At 33.4% G+C, this 21,405-nt stretch overlaps 1 protein-coding gene across 3 annotated transcripts in view; it reads right to left on the bottom strand.

Annotated features, from left to right (window-relative positions):
• The window catches only part of LOC106670135 (ly6/PLAUR domain-containing protein 6B-like), a 255,955-nt gene that overhangs the window by 151,934 nt on the left and 82,616 nt on the right, over positions 1-21,405 (bottom strand). The gene's annotated exons all lie outside the window — the stretch shown is intronic.

The following is a 21,405-nucleotide window of genomic DNA, read 5'->3' as shown; positions in this document are numbered from 1 at the left end:
ATTTCCAAGTAGCGGAATGCTACAGAGGTAAACAAACAATATCATTTGGAAGAGGATTAATAAGTGTTGACATTCATACAAATGAGTAATCCTGTAAACGTAAACAGAATATTTTATATAGATTTTTTTTAATGAAAACTTAAAATCCTGCATTATTTTCCGGACAACCCAATAGATAACTATGTTCGTAGATAGGTATACCTAGATAAATAGATTGATGACTAAATGGTTTAATTAACACAAACACACACATATGCATACATTCATAAATTATGTTACATATGTATTGATTGTTTCTGCATTTCTTATTACATTTCTTTTATTATTCATTTTCTCTCTCTCACTAACTCTCTCCCTTTCTTTCTTTTCTCTCAGTCTACCTCTAGCGCTCTCTTTTTTCCTCGAATATATACGGCATGCGAGCAGTACAGTCGCCGTAATTCATTTTTCGAATAAATTTCCCAGGGGTAAATTGAAATCCCCATTGAGAACTGCGCGCAAAATACAAGACAATTCCATAATTCCAACTTTTCCGGTTAGATTGTTTAAACGTGCGGTTTCGCAATATTGACAATGTTAACAGGCAAAATGCTGATTGTCGGCCGGTTCCAAATCCTCAGAATTAGGCTGCTATACTGAATACGTAAATCCTGAGTTCGATATTATGCGGAGCGGTGATGATGAAATTTGGTCAAACTAATGCCGGCATCGACCAGCAGAAGGCTGACAGTAAACTTTGGTTAACAAACTGGTGTAAAGGTTTTTAGTAAAAAAATCAAATTACAAAAAATTATTGGGTTGAGATTGTTTAAACTTAAAAAAGTACGATCCGGCTAGAAAGCAATTTATTTATTTGTGATAAACTGGCTTCCACCCAAAATAAAATCCGTTTCAATAGTTAACTGTGTTTATAAACCGGCAATATTATTGTAAGAGAAATTTATATAAATTCTCTATTTGTAATTTTATTACATAACTTCCTTTCTTCTTCTTTCTATAGCTTTGTTAAGATAAACAATTATTTTCCGACCATTGATACTTAAAATCCCATTACCGCTTGGTATGAGCAGAGAAAGGAAAGTTTTGAATGGTGTCGGAAAGTAATAAAATAATAAATCCTTCCGAAATAGAGTTGTGTTAAGGGAATGTAAGACTGAAGTTTCCAAGGCGCCACTTGTCACAATCGCTGAATTGAATGGGCTCATCCGAGTCGTCTCGTTTCTTTTCCCTTTCGTCCTATTGTCTATTATTTCATTCTTTCAAGACGTACATTCTATTATCCTTGTTTTCAAAATCATTGTTACTACATGAATGGGATAGCGGCGCGAACGGAATATAAATAAATGTAATATATTATTGGCCTATCCTTGGGGAAACAACTCGTCCGTGTTTTTCCTCTTGTATTTTATTGTGTCTCGGAGAAAGAAAAAAAGATAAGAATGAAGAGTCCAACATCAGCTATTTATCTTCTCTTGGAGCAACGAAAGAAAGCGAAGTAGTTGTTGAAAGAATGTTTGTATGAAAAAATATTCAGAAAAAACAATAATTGTGAAAAAATATTAATAACAGATGAAAGCTTAACAAAATATGGTAAAAGTTTTAATTTTATAAATAAAAGATGGAAATAATGGAAATGAGAGATCGGGTGAAAGATATAGGCTGATATGTATATAACAATGTACATACATAGATAATCACATAAGCAGATAAATAGATGTATCAATAGGTAGATAGATAAAGAGATTAGATGAAAAGACATATAAATAGATAAGTAGATAGATGGATGGATATTTTGACATGTAGACAGAACCATAGATTGATAGAAAGAGGGAGAAAGAAAGACAGAGAGAGAGTGATAGAGGGAGAGAGAGAGTGTGATTGAGAACAAGAGGGAAAAATTGTCAAAAAACGTATGAGTGGAAAAAGTTGGAAATTTAAATATTAAGAACGGTACGTGTATTGGCATTGTTAGGAATAATATGCAAATACAAAATAAAGCTGATATATAAAATTTCAAAGTGCTCATTACGGCTCAGAGAAACCTATTCCGTTTAAAACACATTTTAATTTCTGACAGAGTACTGAATGTAAATGAGGGATAAAGGTAAACGTATACTAAGGAAAAAATCCGAACGCCTGGTTTTTGGGCGAAAAAATGTCCAAATTTGGAAATGCATATTTTCTCGGCCTTTGAAAGCCAGACCTGCGCTAGGTCTCATTTTGTGGATACGCTGAACAAGTTGGCTGTTTCAAATGTTTTTTTAAATGGACGTTTTACGAAAACCTCAAATTGAGCCTTGGAGGAAATCGTCTTTGTAGCGGCGTCTTATAGTAATCGTTAAGCAATTTAAATAAGCTTTCAATTCGTCATATTCCACTTTCCCCAGTTTTTCAACTGTTATTGGGTTTTTCGTTATTTTTGGTCAAAAAACGTGAACTTTTTTACGTACTCATGGAAGAAAAATCTAAAATCCAAACCAGATGGTCGGTAGTTTTGATGGACAGTGCAGGTAAAAAGTGTACATAAAACGCTAATAAATAAGATAAGAATAGATAGATACATAGATATATAAATAAGTTGATAGATGGATAGCTAGATACTTGCGTTGATTTTGTTTTTCCTCTAAAATTCAATAATTAAAACAAATTGCTTTCTGTACAAAATTCATACATTTTTTTTTCAAAATGTAAGGTAGTGGTGGTGGAGGGCAACAGAATATGAGATACGAAGTAAGAGGGAGATAGATAGATACATTGGAGAGAGAGAGAGAGAGAGAGAGAGAGAGAGAGAGAGAGAGAGAGAGAGAGTGAGAGAAAATTAGAAAGAGTGAGTGAGATACATATAGAGGAGAAGTGAGTATATATGGGAAGATATAAAAGTGTGAAGTTATAAGAGAAAAGTCAAATGCAATAAATGTTAATAATAGCTTCAACTTCACTAGTTTTTGTGGTCCACTTGTCCAAGTAATATCTTTCAATTAATTAAGGTTTTTAGTTAAAATGAAGTATACCTTCATTTAAGCTCTCCTTGGCCATTTCATTTGTCTCCGAGAATCGAAGGGATTACACAAAATTTGAAAAATCGCAAAAAGGAGGGAAAATTCAAAAGGTGGGGTTGAGATGGGAAGTTAGTGTCCGAGTGGATCCAAGTCACGATAGCTCAAGTAGTAGAGCAGCGGCGTATCTAGCTAAAGATCGTGGGTTCGAATCCCGCTCGTGACACTAACTTTTTTATCTCAACTAAAAACCTTAATTAATTGAAAAATAAAATTAACTATTAATGAAGTGGGACGTACAAGTTTTTATTCAGTTTTTATCTCAATTTTTAAATGTTCATAACATATAATTTTTCCGAAAATAGTTCAATGAAGATACACTAATACAAAGAATAAAGATACTCTACTCTAATTACCAAAAAACGAAAAATGTACAGAAAATTGAGAAAGAACTTACTCCTACCGTCCTTGCACCACTTTTAAACCATTTTCGTGATGATATTGGGATTTGTTGAAATTACTATTAGGAACATCATGATATAGGTACGTGTGTTTCTTTCTTCAATAAAATCGTTGGATTTTTATGTAATTTTCATCTTTCTTCATTGTAGTACAATCAATTAATGGATTTCCGCAACGAACGTACACATTTTGATTTAAGTTTAATTTTCCTTTGTACAACCTACGCAAAACGATGTAATAACGAGGGAAAAAGTCATGTAAACTGGTACGAATATTTCATTACGCACGGTAATCCCACATGCCCATGGACATAGAACAAAGGCTCCTAGATCTGTGCCGTATGGATTTAGAGATTATGCGATTTTTCACCTGTTTTATGCAATGAAATATCACTAAAACTGAAGGACCACAATTAAAAACACAATTCTTAAACAATTCCGTGATAATATGTTCGCTTTGTATGTATTGTATGTCATACACTTATCATTTTTGGCAATGTGAACCACAAGAATTTTGCTTGTTTAGAGCTTTTTCGGCGCACTATAGTAGTTTTTAAATATTATAAAATTTTTAAGACGCCTCGGATACTCTGTTTTATAATATTTTCACATCCATTCAAAGTGGTACGTCCAATTCTTATTCATTCTAATTTTAATTGCAAGTTTCTTTATAGCTAAAACATTTTGACTGTCTTAGTATTTGAAAATCAGTTTTGTGTTTGGTTATCCATTCCGTTGCATATAATTATATCGTTTTAACTATTTAGCAGATATTATTTGCAAAGAAATAGAGCGTACGTATCCGTAAATTTTCTTCAAAACGCTTTCTTAACTTTAGAAAATATACCAAAGATAACTGGATGATAATAAAATTGTACTTATATAAAAATATATTACAAAATAAATACTATAAAACACAATACACTACGAAAGACACAGTAGAGTGAAAAGTTAGATTTAGAGATATAATGTTGTCTTATACTTCGACCTCAACAGTTTAACTTATGATTTCTCCTTCTTGAAGGTGAGATAATAGGTCTTTTTTAACCAAAACGTTTCGGATTAATTTTAATCCTTCCTCAGGGGAGTTAACGCACAGATTCACAGAACAAATATTTCTTCCATTTTTAGATCAACATGGTTATCATTGTTTCTTCACTACTTACAACGGTTAAAACAGTGGTCGTCAGTCATTAATATTTTATAAAAGTTTATGTGTGGTGATTAGTGACCGTTAATCGATAGTTATTTAGAAATCGTGAGTTGCGGTCTGATGTGATGTAGGTTTCAGAAAAACATTTTCTTTATCGTGCTAACGTTTTGATCTTTATTGAGATCATCTTCAGGGCTCAAAGTGTTTGTCTTCTGTGTAATTGTGCCATTCTTGCATGTCGTGTCTCACGATTTTAAAATAAATAACAGTTTATTTTAAAAAAAGAGCCAGTGTGGTACATACTTAAGTCTTTCAGACTTCGAACATACGTTTTAATATTTTGAACCTGGAACCTTGAACCTGAATAAACAACTCTTATCAACAACCTCTCATATGACGTTTCAACCTCTTATAAACATCCTATCACAGACCAACGAATTAACATTAAAAACAACCACTCAACAGTTAAAATTACATTTTTCTCAAAAATCCACTTTTAAACAACAATTTTTAATCATTTTATTAACAACATTTTAACAATTATTATCACAATTATCACAGATTTTAAGTTTCTTCCAAAGTTTAAAATTGACTAGATTATTTTTATAAATTTTTTAACCAATTAAAATAGCAATCACTTATCATATCACAGTCTTGACGGTAATTAACAGACAGTTTATCTTTTTTGTGTAAACGGCCTCCAGGAACTTTCGTTTTTTATTATTTCGTTCTTTTGTAACAATACTAACATCATCAAATAAAAATGTATGACCTTCAACAACTGCATGTTGTACCAAGGCAGTTTCATTGTTTTTACTATTTTGCACTGTATATTTATGTTGATAAATTTTATTCTTTAGGTATTGTTTGGTTTCACCATAGTATACTTTCTTGAATTCTTTGTATTCAATTTTGTATACTTGGCTGATTGTAGTCCATTCTCAATTTTATCTTAGTAGTACTTTTTAACCGCATTACTCTTTCGGAACGCCAACTTAACTAGAGATAACTTCCTTTTCAGACAACTTCTCAACTGTTCCGATAACCCTTGGATGTAAGAGAAAGTGACATCGGAAATTTCAGGAGGATTTTCATCTTCTAGGTTTTCCGAGTTTTCGTTTGAGTTTATCTTCCATAGATTGTTATTGTTCATACATTTATTTACCATTTTTCTCGGGTACCCATTATTGTTTAAAATTTCCCGAACCAGTGTTTTGTCTTTATTGGTAACACCTTTCGACGACAAATTGAAAACCCTTCTTAGTAATCCAATTATCACGTTAATGACCTATTATCTCACCTTCAAGAAGGAAAAATCATAACATAGATATAATCGAAAAGAGAAACAAATATTGGAATGAGTTGATTGATAGATAGATGTAGAGAAAGAAGAAAAAATTGAGGAATTGGGAACGAGAGAGAAAAATGAAGGAAGGGAGAGAAAAACAGAAGGCGGACAGTGAAAGAGAGAGAGAGAGAGAGAGAGAGAGAGAGAGCGATGGAGGGAAAGTGAGTGAGAGTGGATAAGATTTGGTTATTCTAACTTAATAAACTTAGTAAAAAGTTTTAAATATTCCAAATGGCAATACCTTCTGCTGAACAAATCTCTTGAAACCATAATTTGTTATGTAGCCTTTCAGCAATAGCACAAAATGATATGGAAAATATTTATCTCTCTAACAGCAGGGGTGCTCAAACTTGAACTGCTGGCGATCTACCTCAATATTTTTAGACTACTTACGATCNCTACTCAAAAAGCACTCGCGATCGACTGGTCGATCGCGATCGACCGTTTGAGCACCCCTGCTCTAACATATCCGATGAAGAAACGTAAATAGCTAAATCACCGTTTCTATAAAATTCAAAAAAATGTATTTGATCGTTTAACAAAATAGGAAGAAACAGTATGAAAAATTGGAGATGGATTGTCTCGACTAGTAATTACATATTTGACCTACGCTAAAAATTATGATTTTAAAAGCTTTGTATACGATATCGTGAATAAAATAGACACTGTACAGATTGAGTGATGATTTTTTATATTAATAAATAAAACGTATAACGTATTAAAACATATTGTTCAAAATTGACTCTATATAAAAATTCTTTCTTTATTAAGATTGATATTATATAACCGTAAGATATTGATCAATTTCATGGATTTGTTAAATTTAAACATTAATCAATTGATGATGATGTAGTTAATAAAAGCGTTATTGTAACCTAACATTCCTTAATATTTTAATTGTCTAAATCATTATACATATGATAAAAAAGAATCTGCAGAATAAAAACATTTCTGGTAAAATAAAAGGCTAAAAACAAATCATTCTTGCCCATTTGTAAAAACAACCACACCAGGCAACAATTCAGATAAACATTACGAGAACTGTTTCCAGACGATAAAATAAAGAGTTATAAGTCGTCAAAGAGTAAACGGTAAACGATAAAAAGGATTGCGCTTGATAACATGGATTTTATATATGTGTATATATATGGTTTAGTTTGTGTATATCTAAACCCAAAAATGTTATTTATTATTATGTGTCCTCATCTCATTAAATTTTTATGTAAATTCATTGCTTAAATATAGTATAAATTTAACTCTGTATTAAATTTTTGTTTCAGCTTACGAAATATATTTAATTATCAATTTTACAATTTTACTTTTTCTCTCTCTTATTAGATTACTCATTAAAATAATAATTACGTAAAATTATTTATATGTGTAAACTGAGTATCTATAAGATTTTAAATACAATGCTAAAAACATTACCTCTACCACTTTCAAAATACATATTTTACACTTCTTTCTCTCGTGGTAACAGTTTATTCCACTTAAAAGGGTGAAGAACCACGTTCAGTTACGGGCAGAATTCCGAGTTGAAGGTGGTTTACGTGAAATGAATATTGAAATCGTATTTTAGAGTTTTAAAGTGGATTCGCCATCGGTAAATTTCCCTCGGAGGATCACGTCTCCGTAAACACACACTCCATAATCCTTATCGCCAGGAGAAAAGCGGGAGTTCGTTCCTTAAGTTAAAATTGCTTGAGCAAACTATCCTGAATCAATTTCTCGAACTATTCCACTACATTGGAATCACGTTTTGATACATCGGATAACATTGAAAACGACTCTATTTTGCAAAATAGCTCCTGATTATATTGTTATCTATTAGACGTTAGAGAAAATAAGACGTTAGATTATAGACGTTAAAAAAAGGAGGCGTTTCTCGTATTCATTCTTTGGAAGCAACTTGTCGAACAGAAATGGGTCGGTGAAGGATGGATAAATCTTGTGAAAAGTTTCAGCCGAGCTTGGCTTCGAGAATGTGGGCGGGGTGGTAAAACAGAGCAAGAAGATTTGTTGTCAGGAAGAATCTCGTTTTTTTTCCCCTCTCGCTTTTTGGTTTCCCACGTCGTCCGATGTTAGCGTTGATACAATAAAGAAGATTTATCGATTGAACCCCTATAAAGAATGACAAAGTTTTTAACGTAATTAAAATTGTATTTAATATTTTCCCGGGTTTTTGGGATAGTACGTATAAATATAAATTTTGATTATTTATACTAATAAATAAAACTATATTATACTCGCTGAACGAAAATATCTATATTAACTGAAAGAATTCAGTTTCGTGCCTGATACAGTATGTACATATTTAATAATGAAACGTAAGACAACAAAATATATCTAGGAAAAGAAGACGAGAATGGACAGTGTGGGAAATATTGACAACGCTTACAAAACAACGAAAAGTGGTTGTAATTTATATTTTACACGATACAATTTTATATATATAATTATAGCGAAAATTGGATGTTGGTTGACAGGCAAATTGCTATCGTTTCTTTTCTAAAACCACGATATAAAACAGATATGCTGTACTAACCTATTAAAAATTCTATATTTTTAGTATCGTTTTATTTTTGTGCGTGCATCGTGTTTACTATTTTCCTGATCGCGCTTATGTTAAAGCTGCCATTGCGTTCAATATATTTTATTAAATCCATTACAGTTCATGGTCCGTTTGACCAATTAAACTTTTTCAATTACTTAATATTTATGAAAAGTATTGGTCAAGATAAAAAAGTCAGTGTCACGAGCGGGATTCGAACCCACGACACTAACTTCCCATCTCAATTCAAGAGGTGAGGTTGAGATAGGAAGTTGGTGTCCGAGCGGATCGAAGTCACGATAGCTCAAGTGGTAGAGTAGCGACGTATCTAGCCGAAGGTCGTGGGTTCGAATCCCGCTCGTCACACTGACTTTTTTATCTTGACCAATACCTTTCATAAATATTATTTAATTGAAACAGATTTTATTATTTTGTTTCTTTGAATCCTTCTTTTTCTTCGTTATCAGTGGTGTTAGCCCATCAGTCACATATACAAAATGAAGATTTTTTTTATGAGGGTTTGCAACAGCCGAGGTCGTATAAACCCACAGGGTGCCGGCGTTTTTGAAAAAAAAAAACCATTTGTAAGTATGTCGGGTTCAAATGCAGGGCCGCTGGATTCGAAGCCGGGACCTTTACCTTACTGTGATGAGTGCCGTGTCAACGCCTAAACGGTTGCAGCCACCGACGCCCCAAGGAAATTTACACACCTGGAAAAACAAACGTACTAGCTAACAAACCTATTTAGGAGTAAAAACAGACCACGAATACGATGGGAAACCTGCTAATAGCGTGAGAAATAGGGATCAACCCCTGCAGACGGGATCAACGGTTTTGGTTAAACTTATTTTGTGATAATATAATAGGTCGAAAAATATTAGAAAAGTATTCCAGCGTTCTTGACAATGACCGAAAGAACCGAGAAAAACAGGCACTTCCAGTAAATTAGAACTTTTCTCTATAAAAACAATTTTGATCCGTTTTAAGCATACTTTAAAGGCCATGAATACATTTTTTTATGGTAAATAAAAATAGATTTTTCTAGGCTTGATATTTTTGGCTAGATATTCTTGATAATTTTTTGGCTAGATATCCTGTAATTCTACTTAAAACGTCATCCTCTGACTTTTATGCAACGATTGTTTTTACGTTCAGCCGAAGATAATAACGCTTAAACTATACGTATTTACCGGTGAGGAAAATCAGTACGAAATGAACTCAATACTCTCAAGGTTTTATGGTTTTATGATTTTTTTTTTTTTTTAATTCAAATTCACTTTTATTTACGGAGGTCAAAGTAATTTCATTATGTGTGGTTTATAAAGTTGTAAACAAATGTATAGTGCTTCGTGAAGTCTTTTCAAAGTTTATTTGGAAATAGTGAGATGCGGTCTAGTGTGACGCAGGTTTTAGAAAAACATTTTCTTCATCGTGCCAACGTTTCGATCATATTTGAGATCATCTTCAGGACCTGCGATTTACAAACATTGTTTAAATTTAATAAATACATGTACCATACATGTAAACAAAATTAATTTATACAATGATAGAAAATTTAGACTCAATCAAATTATTTGTACCCACTCAAAGTGTTTGCTTTCCGTGTAGATGTGTCATTCTTGTGTATGGTGTTGAGAGTGCCAGTGAGATATTGATGTTTTATGTCCATACACGTTGGATTTTGAAGGGGTGGGAATGAAGTAGGCATAGAAAGACATTTTTATACGAAGAGTTGGCTTCTTTGAGGTGAAAGGATGGGTAGTAGATTAATTCTTTTAGGATTTATAGTCGGGGATAATTAGGGGAAAAGAATTGTTGAATAATTAGACTATGTAGAAATGTTTTATGTGTGGATTGTGATGATGGTTTTATATGTTTATTATATGTTTTGTATGATGTGATGGTGATATATGTTATCGATATTGAATTTGATTAATGATATTGGCGTAGCTGCGTCTGAGTTCACATGTGTCTGTTCTATAATTCCTGCTGTGTTTATCCCTGTTGAGTTAAACCATTTCAACAAAGTTACGTTTATGTATGTTTTGTTCTGTGAGTAATATTTTTGGATTGTTGAAGTCGAAATTGTATTCGTTTTTTATACACCCAGAAAATATTAATTTTGACAAAATCAAAATAATTATTTTTCTTTTCTCAAATTTTAGTTTTCCAAATGTCGAAAAACTGATAACTTTAAAACTAACTTTAAATTTTAATTCAGTTTAAGGTTTTTAGTTGCGATAAAAAAGTCAGTGTCACTAGCGGGATTCGAACCTACGATCTTGCTGCTCTACCACTTGAGCTATATTCGATCCACTAAAACCTTCATTAATTGAAAGATTTTAATTGCTCAAGCGAACCACGAAAACTAGTGAATTTAATAAGTTAAATGAAGTATATACTACTTCACTAATGCTCTCCGTGGCTATTTCATTTGTGGCCGAGAATCAAATATATTACACGACATTTGAAATATGGCAAAAAGGAGGGAAAATTTAAAAGGTGGGTTTGACATGGGAAGTTAGAGTCCGAGTAGATCGAGGTCAGGATAGTTCAAGTGGTACAGCAGCGGCTTATCAACCCGAAGATGGTGGGTTCGAATCCCGCTCGTGACACTGACATTTTTATCCTCAACTAAAAACCATAATTAATTGAAAGATATTAATTGGTCAAGCGGACCACGAAAACTAGTGAATTTAAAATTAAAGTGTTGATCCAGCGGAAACTAAAACGGTTTAAAACCTTACAAACTAGAAGTAAACTGCGTCTCCTCAATTAAAACAGAACCGGAGAAATATTTTTAATAATCCCAGTACTTTCCGTTAATTAAATTCATTAAAATTAAACTTACAGAAATTCATATATTGAAATTTATTTAGAAAATAATTGAAACTTGCTTTTGGAAAACAAAAATCTCGTTTCAAAAGTTTCATTTACGTAGTCGCAGAAATGTTTATATATAACACACTAATTAACGAACAAAACTCATATAAAACATTTCTGAGCAAAAGAACGTATCATACTTTCACAAAGTGAGATTGCTTATTCTGATGAAAACCACCACAGAGCAGCGTAGTCAATAGGGAAATACTCCATTGCCTTTTGATGTTGCGGCTCCAGTACGAGGACTAAAAAGAAATCCAAAGATATCAAAAGTCTAGGTCGTGCCGGATCGATCAGGGATATGCATTTGTAGATAAACGAAAACATAACTCATTAAGTCCGTATCAGTCGGCCGCTCGTCGTGGTTTACTGCCCACGGGAAAATAATTGCCCTTTGATTATAAATGCAAAGTACTTCGCTTTAAACTTGAAATATATCCACTTGTGGGTGAAAGATGAAGTTGGCCAAAGTTTCGCCGAAGTTATCAGAAGCCGGTTTTCAACGTTAATTGAGAAAACCCTTGTAATACTTTTCTGTGAAGTTTCTAAGGAGTTTTTCTGTCATTTTTTTTTTTTTTACTTTACGCCTTAATCGATCAAGTTAGTAATTCTTCGATTTTTATCAACATTTTCACTTTCTTATAAAAATTAGCCTGTTTTGACTTTTGATACAAGTGTGGTTAGAAAAAAGTTATTCATTCGTCTTTGATTTTTAAACCATTAATAAACAACAAAGTATTTTTTTAAAATTAATGATATATAATTATGATATATAAATAAAGTGGGTATAAATGTAAAACTTTCCGAAAATCTAAAGTTTGATATTTTTCTAAAAATAATGCCTTCTCATAACTCGTAAACTTGTTTTAATTTCCTTCACCCTAATTGAAATAATAAAATTAAATAAAGAGGAAGTGATTTAATTTAATTTCGCAGCCATAATAAAACGTGACTGAGAGTCAAAGCCGTCTTAGCCAAGAAATTTAATTGAACGAACAATTCTGTAAATGCTAATTTGGAAAATTGAAACAGACATTGTTCTAATCCATTACGAGTTAAAGGTAAAATTCTTGTTTGTTATGGAACAGCAGATTAACAAATCAAAGAGAAATATATTTAGGTAGAAAGAAAGGGAGAAAAAAAGAGTGTTTAACGTAAAGCATGAAAGAAAGATAGAGAGAGAGAATGATGGTGAATGGGAGAGTGGGGAAAAGAGAAAAAAGGAGAGAGAGATAAAGATAGAGAAATAAAGGAGAGAGAGAGCGAGAGAGAGAGAGAGAGGTAAAGAGAGAAAAAGGAGAGAGAGAGAAAAGGAGAAAGGGTGAGAGAGTGAGGTTGAATGGGTTGGGTGGAGAGGGAGAGAGAGAGAGAAAAAGAAGAGAGAGTGAGAGAGTTTGAGAGAGAGAGAGGGAGTGAGAGAGATTGAGAGAGAGGGACCAAGTTTTGTACTAAAAAATATTCTTTGACTACTATATTACTCCATTAAAAAATAATGTTTAAAAAGTCAGATATTCAAAATCAGCAAATGTCTCACTTACCATAAATAGATATCATATTAATGTGTGTAATAAAATTAATAAATGTTATATTCAAGAAGACACTGTTGATACGAACAGTCGATTTTAGCCTAAATATTTTGTTAATTAACGTATGAAACATAATCTACCAGGAGGGACTGCTATATTTAGAAAAGAAAAAGTAAATTGTTGGGTGTAAAGTTTATCTAAGAGCATAGACAACATTTTTTACGTGTTTTGTCTTTATTTTATGCTACGTGTAAACTGTTCATTTTCCGTATATTTTAAAGAAACAATGATAATTTCGAGGAGAAAAAGTATATTTTAATAGTTATTGGCATAATACACCTTTGTTGAAACTCTTATTACCAATTTTCTGTAAACCCTTTTACAGTCTAAGCCGTTCCACGTTGGAGAGTTTCATATAAAATGAGCTTGTTTTCCCCTTGCGAGTTAGTTTCCAGCACTTTTCCCTGCCGTTTTTCTTCACCGAGGCTCTAACCCTTTTGTTAAACTCTGTTTAAAACGGCCGGCTGGAAATGTAGCCGTTCTTTTCAGAAACTCTCTTGTCTCAGGGTGGGCTTCGACAATAATTACCGACCCCTTTGTGCTATGCTGGCTACAACAGGGTTAAATAATCCCGTTGCCTTGTTACATGACCTCACTGGCTCTTCAGAAAATTGGCGTTTTTTGGAACACCATGTATATAAGGTTTCATTGTAGTGCCTTCTTTCAAACAAAAATCTCCAGGTATTTAATTACATTTTAATGTTTCCTTAAAAAAGACGGGAATAACTTGAAAAACGGCCCCTCTCTTTCTATTCGTGTTCTCTTGGCCGGAAGCCTTTGAGAAGAGATAAATTTTAATTAAAGTCTTAATAGGCGCACACGTCTGCCGCTCTTAAGGCAGGAATAATTTATTAGAGTAGTAAATTAAAATGTCCTAAAATTTATATGTGTTGATATTATACGAGAGAAAAGAAACATTAATTGAAAAACATGTTTTTGGAAAGTTATACCAATATTGGAAAATGTTTTGCCAAATGTTTTATACTTCTACTAATTTTTTATACGCCAAATGTAATTATTTTAATTTGATTACATTTCTTCACTGTTGACTGTAAGCCAACTGACCAGATTTGGGTTGATGGTAAATATTCAGAACGGTGTTGCCTGGAGACCATCGATAGGAGATCTGAGAAAAAACTAGGCCAACCGAGGATGTTCTCCTTGGATTAGAGGTGGAAGTTGATATTTTTCAAACAAAGAATGGGGGGTAATCGTATCGTGCTACGGTCACCTTTTCCTTTCAATGTTTGGACATCGCAAGACGATAAGTGACTTCACCGAAATATTTATATTCATTGACGATGCCGATCAATTCCTTTTTTTAAAAAAAGCAACTTATCAGAAGTTTGTGCTCTCTACCGTAAGTACAAATATACACGAATTTTTAACGTTTACTGTCAAGAATGATTATTCAGAAATCGTGAGATGCGGTCTGGTGTGATGTAGGTTTCAGAAAAACATTTTCTTTATCGTGCCAATTTTTCGATCTTTATTGCGATCATCTTCAGGGGTCAAAGTGTTTCTTTTCTGCGTAAGTGCGCCATTCTTGCGTGTCGTGTCGAGAGTGCCACTCACTTTGAGCCCTGAAGATGATCTCAATAAAGATCGAACGTTGGCACGATAAAGAAAATGTTTTTCTGAAACCTACATCACACCAGACCGCATCTCACGATTTCTGAATAATCATCGACTAAAGGTCACTAATCACCACGCACTGTCAAGAATGATAGTTGGAAATAAGCTTCCAGCCCTGAATATTGCTTTTCTGAGCATCTCACTGCAATTATTGCAATATAATTAGGCAAAAAGTTTTGATTGTACTGCGAATGTTAATACAATGTTCTAAAAGCAGGGAAAAGTCTCTAAAAACAGAGAAAATAATGATAATGGTAAGCTCATTAAAGACATGGAATTAGTATTATGTACTTAGAGTTCTTTTCGTAATATTTTTTCGTAATTTGAATTTAATCAAAATAATGCCATAATGCGTTTATTAATCCTTATAATCTGTTGCAGTAGATTTTAATCATAGTATAAATCATTTTTATCAATCCTTTTTCCATTACTCAAACGTATCGTTATAATAATTTTGATCCGACGGGAAAAGGTAATAAATTGGAAGTCCATACATCCTAAATAGACAGAGGATGATTTAGCAAGACCCATAACAGTTTATTTATTTTTTAATTGGTGGTAAATTGCAGTAAAATTTTTCACTATTTCAAGATTAGGGAGCTGTTTATATATATGCACAGAGGGGGAGAAAGAGAGAGAGGGAGTGAGAGGGAGAGAGAGAGAGAGAAGAGAGAAAGAGAGAGAGATTAAATTTAATATCACAAAGAAATATTGTAATAAATAATTAAATCCAGTGAAAAGGTAAAAGAAATGAAAATAAAACTGGATAACGGCTAAGAAAAATAAAATTACTTCTAAGCAAAATAAGGATAGGAATGTCTCTGCGCAGGGAAGAGTAGAATTACCAAATAGACAATTTTTTCCTCCTTTTCCTTTCTCGTGTACCGCCTGATAGGACGTGAGGCTTCTTCTTTGCAAAGAATGAAAGGCGTCTGGTGAAGGCATATGTGAAGAAACAACGTAAAAAATAATATTGACGAATCTTAATTTATAAAAGACAATAACACAATTTTAAAGTCGGGAACACACTTACCCGATGCGTCGCTATGCGACGCTACCCGACGCCTTGCCAAGTTTTGGTAGGGTGTGCACATCTATGCAACGTCAAGCGCACGCCACGTACAGTCCTCAGCATGTATCACAATCGCCACGCCTCTTTTGTTCAATATTTGGAGCAAAACCATGTAATAAATTGTTAGTTAAATTTAATTAATTAAGGTTTTTAGTTGAGATAAAAAAAGTCAATGGCACGAGCGGGATTCGAACCCTCGATCTTCGGCTAGATACGCCGCTGCTTTACCACTTGAGCTATCGTGACCTCGATCCACTCGGACACTAACTTCCCATCTCAACTCCACCTTTTGAATTTTCCCTCCTTTTTGCTATTTTTCAAATAAATTATTTGGTCAAGCGGACCACGAAATTAGTGAAGTTAAATTTAATTGTTTTAAATAAAGTTATTACGGGGTTTTGATACATTTTCTGACTAACCACCATAAGTAAATCATTTTTATAAAAACTCATGAATTTTTGATTTCGTTTTATTTGGTTTATATTAAAATAAGAATGTTTTGTAAAATGACATATACGTTGTTTGAAATAAACTACAAAAATTATGAGTTCCTTTTCTGACGCTACTCGACAAAATAGGTGGAATTGTATGAGCACAACTATGAAATTAATTGTTATAATTGTTGTTAATTTTTATGAGAGAAACCGTGTAATAAATTGTTAGTTAAATTCATTATATCAAGAAATGGTATTCCGGTGTTTTGATCAATTTTCTACCAAACCTATAATTTTTTTTTGTTTAATAAAAACTAATGAATTTTTGATCTCGGCTAATTTGGTATATACTAAAATAAGTATGTAGTAATGAATATAACGAAAATGTAGATTGAATAAAAATGTGAGTGTTCAGTTCTTTTGTCTTTGACTGTACTCGATGCTACCCGACGAATATCTGGTCAGTGGTGATCGCCGAGCGTAGAGTAGGGTAGGGTTGCATAGCATCGGGCAGATGTGCACGGGGTTAATACAACCTTATGGAAAATTGGACTTTGGATTTTGTCGGGTGGCATCTGGTAGCGTCGCATATTGCATCGGGTATGTGAGTTCCCCGCTTTAAGCGGCGGGCAAATGATTGTGCGGTGTCGTTTGGGGGGCAACAGGCTCGTACCGTCTAGTAAAGTGCCGTAAAGTAAAGTAGTTAAAACAATTTGAAAGGTCAAGTTTATACGATGTAACAATGATCGTAATAAACGTAAAATTGAATGTTTTGCTTCGATGGAATTTGAGATTAAAATTGTCAAAAGATAAATTTGATCCTTAAATGTGAACAACCTTTGAAAACACTGTTCAGCAGAAATAAACCAAATGTCGATATATCATTTCCAGCCGGGTTGCGATTTGTCCGCCTTTTAGTTTCATGGGTCGATGGTGAAATGGGTAAATGATGTGACAATGCTGTATCAAAGATCGAAATAGAATTTGTTCCAATCGAAGTATGTTATCAATTATAAAACTTGGAAAAATCGCAATAAAGGAAAAAACACGAAAATCGTAATGACACAAGAACTAAATAAATAGCAATGTTCCTAATTTTTTTCGGATAAGTATGGTTTTAGGAACAAAAGTATAAATCAGAATATACCGTTATATTTTAGTTATATTTAAATAAGAAAAGCAAAAGATCACTTACATGAGAACACTGATTGCAATGGAATTCTTTTTTGGTGTCGAAAAATATGACACGTGTGCAAAATTCTTCCAAATTTGTCTGAAGCAATATTAAGTCATTTAAGTAATAATGTAATTGCTTAATTTTGCTAATATTATTTCTTAAGTTTTTCTATTTTACTCATCTATGCAGACGAATATTCTAAACATTGTTATGCTCCGTTGGTACCAAAACAATCGCCTTTCAAACAGTTGCGGAATTCGAACCCACGACCTTAGAAAAGATACGCCGCTAGGGTTGTAACATCATTGATTTTGAATAAAATCTAGAGTTGTTATGAAGGTTTATGTTGAAAAATAGGACACCAGAGAAAAAATGCTTCTGGCAAATCCAACCCAAAAATTAGTATTTATTTGTAAGTTTAAAAGTGTGCTTAACAATAATCCAATTTTTTTGTTTTTCTTTTATTTTCTAAGGTTTTTACACTATTTAACCGGAAGCTTTTTTTTTGTAACTCTTCTTACTTATAGTCTTGTATAATACACTTTTGCGTATCATTATCTTATTCTAGATAAAAGAAGGAAAACCAAATCAAACTATAAATAATAACTTACAATTAATTAAGGTTTTTTATTTTTTAGTTGAGAAGAAAAGTTAATGGCACGAGCGGGATTCGAACCCACAATCTTCGGCTAGATACGCCGCTCTTTCAGAGGAGTGAAAATTCAAAAGGTGGGGTTGAGATGGGAAGTTGGTGTCCGTGTGGATCGAGGTCACGGTNAACTTATTAAATTCACTAGTTTTCGTGGTCCGCTTGACCAAATAATATCTTTCAATTAATTAATCTGTATTTAAGGTATTGGTTGAGAAGGTGAGGTTGAGATGGAAAGTTGGTGTCCTAGTGGATCCAGGTCACGATAGCTCAAGTGGGAGAGCAGCGGCGTATCTAGCCGAAGATCGTGGGTTCGAATCCCGCTCGTGCCATTGACTTTTTTATCTCAACTAAAAAAAAACCTTAATTAATTGTAATGTAGTAATATATTAATTGGTCAAGCGGACCACGAAATTAGTGAATGAATAATAACCTTTAAACAAGTGCACAACAAAGGTAAAAAAATATAATTTAAAAGCCTATGTATATTACTTAAAAGCTAAAACAGTTCCTAGATCGTTCGATTCTAATGTTTCTTAATGCAGTACTACCAAAAATTGAAATTAAAATATGTGGTCCCACTCTCCTATCCTGCCTTTTTCAGTTGTGGATTTTCAAAATGTGCAACAATCCGATAATATTTTCTTCATTAAGACGCTATTGAGCTAATGGTAGAAAGAAGGACATCCCTTTTTTACGATTTTGCCTAAAATCTTATTTCACACAGTCATGTAATGTTTACTTATTAGAAACAAACCATTTAATAAGAAGAAGCTTTTAAAAAAAATTAAATTCATTGTTTTTCGTTTTAACTGCATTAATGTGCTCAAAAGAAGCGAGTTTCAGATGTTTAGAAAGTGTATTACGAAAAAATATCTCCTAAAGGACGACGAAGGAAATAAGGCGAGGATTTCGTTCTGTTAATGGGGGACAGCTAATTAATTATTAAAGCAAGAATACAAAAAAGGAGGAAAAAAGGGAGTCGGAAGAAGCAAGATAAACTGAAAAACGGCGGAGAGAACGCTGAATTATTGTCCTGAATTCCGTGGTTCTGATGCAAGGTCGGCCAAATGGATTTTTCAAAAGGATCCCATCCGCCCTCTTTTGAATCTATTAACACCTCCTCGGCATCAGGTTAATTATGAAAAGTTATAGAGTCGCAGGTTCGCTTCCTTTGAAAGGATCAATTAACCGGGTAAGTTTTATCGAGCCTGAATAGGATAAGGGAAGACTTGTCATTATTCACGCTTCGTACCCTGTGCATAATTTACAAAATTGTGCCGACGGTCGCACCGACAATCAGGACCAATAGAACAGTTCATTCCATTTCAAGGATAGGGACATTAATTTATCCTTTTGCATTTTTGTTCGCGAACGTCCTGTCATTTTACAGCCCTTCTGACTTTGGAATTTTATTATTAATATTATTATTTTTTTTTTTTTGGACTGGGGCATCCGACATCTAGGTCATTTCAGCCCCAACAAAGTCTATATTCTATTTACCCTTTCAAACACTACATTCATACAAATAAATACATTCATACACATGAATACATTCATACAGTACACTCATTCCGTTTGGTCGATGGATTACTTGATATTCCTCCACCGACCTATACTCAAACTAATCTAGATTGGGGTCGATGGAGTACTTTTATAAATATTCCGCCATCGAACCCGAACACACACTCATACGCTCTCAACGTTCGAGGGGCGATGACGACGTTATATTTCACCCTCACCCCTCGCCATTCACGCTAATAAATACATGCACTCAGACAAACATATAGACATGCAACACATAAGACATATTATATACAATAGAAAACCCCAGTTTCCTCTAAAATGCGGTTCAGGGGACCCAGAACCACGCTGCGGTGATGGAGTACCTTTTTTAGATTGGATGGCATGCCTACACGCTCTCTGTAGGGAGCCAAGGCATGACATGTTTCCAGTATGTGGGACACATCGAGCAACCTTTCTCTGCATAAGGGGTATAGGAATTTTATTATTATCCAGCAAACGACATAGACACCATATATTAACATCCAGAGTGAGGTAGAGAGAGTGAGAGAGAGAGAGAGAGAGAGAGAATGAGAGAACGGATAAGGGTTCGAGGAAAAAGTGGTGAGAGAGTTATAAAGATCGTGTTTTGGTATTGTGACTGCTAAAATTTAAAATCCAGTACAATTATTCACTGTCTTTAAAATTTTCCTAATTGGCGTACGTATAAGATAGTTATCAGTCATGAATATACTCGATCCTGATCTCTTATTTGAATTCTAAGTGTTTTGCTTGAAATTTACTAATTCGCGTGTAAGTCGAAAACGCTGAGAAATTAAGTGGAAAGTGATCAATTGAAAGCTTAAAATTTCCTAAATAAGGCGCCGCTCCAGGATGATTTCCTGGTTCCATAGTTAAATTTTAAGTTTTTGTAAAATGTGCAACAATTAACATGCTCACGAAATAATGAATTTACTGATGAATGACTGAAGCGAGGAAAACATTGATAAAACTATCTTTTTCAGCTTCAAATTTTCTAAAACATGAAACGCAGCGCCCGTCTGAGACATAAAAAACTGAGAAAAAATACATTTCCAAATTTGGCCATTTTTTTGCGCGTATTGTGAATTTTTCTTTACCTAACCCGCCATATATATTTGTATCTATCATGTTAACATACAACGATCAATAAAAGTCTTTATCTTTTAATATCGTGACTGCTCAACGTGTCAGGTAATCGCGCTTATATGAAAAACTATTCATATATCGCGATCTGTTCATCCTCGAGGGTAAAAGTCAGTAAAAGGGCCATATCAGAGCATCCATAAAAACATGTCATGCTATCCCTTCTCCGTCTTTGTCAACATCGACCAGCTGTTATTGCCGTTACAAAGTTTGGGAAGATTTGCACGGAATCATTATTATTATCGAAATACAATTGCTGCCTGGTTACCAAAACTGAAATTTAGATTATTACAGTCTAATGTTAATAGGGAATTCATTAGATTTAGTGGTACAATTGACCAAATAACATCTTTCAATTAATTAATCTTTATGTAAGGTATTGGTTGAGATAAGAAAGTCATCGTCACGAGCGGGATTCGAACCCACGACCTTCGGCTAAATAATCACGATAGCTCAAGTTGTAGAGCAGCGGCGTATTTAGCAGAAGGTCGTGGGTTCGAATCTCGTTCGTAACGATGACTTTCTTATCTCAACCAATACCTTAAATAAAGATTAATTAATTGAAAGATCTTAATGGGGAAATTTAAAAAATCTGTAAAAGAAAAGTAAGCACAAACTTTGCGTTAAAATAGAAATTATTTATTGTACTTTTATGTATTAACTTGAAAGAAACCTTTACACAATAGTCTTTTTTAATGGAAATCGAAGGTTAGAAAAAATGCGATTTAATTGTGTTTATGAATTTGCGTCAACAATGGCATTTAGAATTCTT

Source organism: Cimex lectularius, unplaced genomic scaffold (assembly GCF_000648675.2).
Source record: "Cimex lectularius strain Harlan isolate CLEC.00 unplaced genomic scaffold, Clec_2.1 scaffold291, whole genome shotgun sequence".
In the NCBI taxonomy this organism is placed as follows: Eukaryota; Metazoa; Arthropoda; class Insecta; order Hemiptera; family Cimicidae; genus Cimex; species Cimex lectularius.
The sequence above is the reverse complement of the archived record's forward strand: the minus strand, read 5'-3'. Positions and strand labels throughout refer to the sequence as shown.